Source organism: Montipora foliosa, chromosome 11 (genome assembly GCF_036669935.1).
Source record: "Montipora foliosa isolate CH-2021 chromosome 11, ASM3666993v2, whole genome shotgun sequence".
In the NCBI taxonomy this organism is placed as follows: domain Eukaryota; kingdom Metazoa; phylum Cnidaria; class Anthozoa; order Scleractinia; family Acroporidae; genus Montipora; species Montipora foliosa.
In genome coordinates this window covers 30451963-30454710 of record NC_090879.1, presented here as the reverse complement: position 1 = coordinate 30454710, position 2748 = coordinate 30451963, and positions in this window count along the sequence as shown.

Sequence of the window (2748 nt, the reverse complement as noted above, 5' to 3'; positions counted from 1 at the left end):
CAGCCAACATGTTGCCCTATTGGGACAGATTGCTGTGGTTCTACACTTTGCTGCAATAAGGCGACTGAAGATTGTTGCCAGGATAGTAAAGGGAATTATTATTGTGGCCAATGCTAGGCCAGTTAAAGCGATTGGATAAAACGGCGTTCTTGCTTTGTTCGTGAAAAGTTTGCCTCGTTACAATTAGCACCTATTTCACTAATCAATCCTTCAAGAAATCAGCACTTAAAAAAAGAAAATGCTATTTTCCTTTAAGCGCCTTTATGTTGTATAAGTTGTACAAGAATAAATCGGTCCTGATTGGTCCCAGTCGTCCTCGTCACGCGCACAGCAGGTGTGAAGGAGTATTAGGTGTACCGCAGAAGGGGAAAACAAAAAGACTCCGTTTCTTTCCCTTTCCAACCACCCTCTACAGCGACAGTAATCAAGACAATCATGTTGCCCTATGCATGGGTTCTTTTTTCGCGAATCACGAACAAAGCATTCTTGCCAACAGAGGCAGTGACTCTTTCGGTCAGCAACAAGAATAGGGACCTACAGATTCTAGGACGAGGACGAGAACGAGTACGAGTTTTGACTGTTTGTTTTTAGCGAAAATACTAAGAAGATTTATAGCCCGTAAGATTAATCTTACTCTTTGTTAGCAGTATAGGTTTCTCAGTTATTCTTATTGCTGTTACCTGGGCCTTTTTGCTGATCGAAAAATGCCAAAACTGCTACCGTGTTGTTGACTTGTTTTGATACGACGACATTTTTGCAAAACCTCGTACTAAAATGACGACGGTAACACGTTTTTCCCGCCAAAATGACGCTGGTTTGCGGGCGCTCAATGTTTTTCTACGAGAAAATTTGGTACTCGTAGTCGTTCTCGTCCTAGAATCTGAAGGTCCCTAATAACGACCTCTGGACGGCTCCAAAATATGTGCAGTCGTAGCTTGGGACTGTTGTTGTATCCATTGGTAACTAGCATTGTTTCAAATTTCCGAGACTTCAGAAAAGACTCTGAAGTCCATTAATCGGCTATTTCCCTGTTTTCGGCACCGACCACAAGTCGTTATTTTCGTAACCGAAAGAATGGTGGCCTTTGGGGACGCGAAGGTAACCATATAACTGATCAACTCGTGCAATTGCGCAGTGTTTCTCTACTCAAAGAAAAATGCATAAGGCGCCAGAAATGAGAGTTGCATTGACTTCGCAATTGTGGTTACAAAGTATTCTGGCTTATTATTATGACTTGATGCGCTCACGTGGTTGAAACCTCAATCAACTTCATCCACAAAAGTCTTAGGTCGATCTTATTTCGTCAAGCCTCTTCGTCTTGTAGTTACATTGTGCAACTCGTAAGTGGTCGGTTAAATAGGAAGTACGGTCTAGAAAACGTTTCTCTAAATTACTAACACTTTTCCCTAGGAATGCGAAAATAATGGGCAGCACTAAAAGCCTGAATCCAGAATCTGGAATCCGGAAACCAGAATTATCCACAATTAGAACTAAAACAACTTACCAACTCCTTGCACGCTTTGCTATAATCCCCATAGGATCTGACCTTGTTATTCTGGATACAAAGACTTGAGCATGGTGATGACATCATCAAGCTAAGGCAGTCTACATTACAATAAAGGAAACTTAAAACTTGTTTAATTCATCTTGTTTTTTCACCCGCTTTGGTACAAAAATGCCTCTTTTAATTAAAGAAACAAGGCGCCAGGGAGGATGTGTTGCGTAAGTGATAGGTTTAGAAAGAACATACAGAGAAAATGACAAGTTTTGAAGATGCTACCGAAAGGTAGATGAATATTGCGCTTTAGGGTCGACACTGAAATAAAGTAGTGAAATAAAGTTGTATTGTATTGTAGTGGCGGATCCAGGGGAGCCCCCCCCCCCCCCCCTCCCCTCACCTTATTTTTGGACCAAAGCCGAAATTGTTGGTTTACAAAGCTGTCTTAAAAAAACTAAAACACCAAACCGCGAAAGGGTGAAAATAACTTTTTGAGAGCAGGCTCCCCACCCCCCCCCCCCCCCTCCTTACCTCCAGGCCAGGTCTGGATCCGGCTGCTGATGATAAGTTCGGCTTGAGTTAGAAGGTTTTTCCGCTGTGTTCCCAAAAAGTAGAACGAAACAATGCAATAACCACTTAAAACTGTTGAACAAAATAAAAGAAACGCAGCAAAAGGAAAGACAAGCATCGATGGACACAAATCATCAGACAAAATTGAAACGGATTGCACTTGGGTAATCCCGGAAAAAAAACTCGGGCCGACGTTTTTCAAGTTTAAGGCAAATCGCCTGGATAAAAGTTCCTTTTACTCAGAATCATTTGATTTTATTAGTAAAGGAATTCCACATTACCATTTTCGAGTTTTAAACTCGTGATTAACTGAAGTTTTCCCCTAAACACCCTAAATAACGTGACATAGCTTGTTTATAATCTCTTATTATGGAGGTTGTGGTAATTATAGCTAGCAAAGGGAAGTAGTATAAGAATGAAATTAATAGAACATAATCAAATGAAGGAAAGACGGTAAAACACAACTTTGTTCATTTATAAAATTTCAAACATTATGATTTTTACGTAAACTTGACCAAGTTCTTTGACCATGTACAATAAACAAATTTCGATTATGGTCATTAATATACTTGATGTCTCCTAACAACAGAACAACAACAACTGTTAAGAATCCCAACTGGCCGGAGGCAAAACAGTTGGCTATTTACAAGTGTGGCCAAGAATTTGAATCACGGACTACC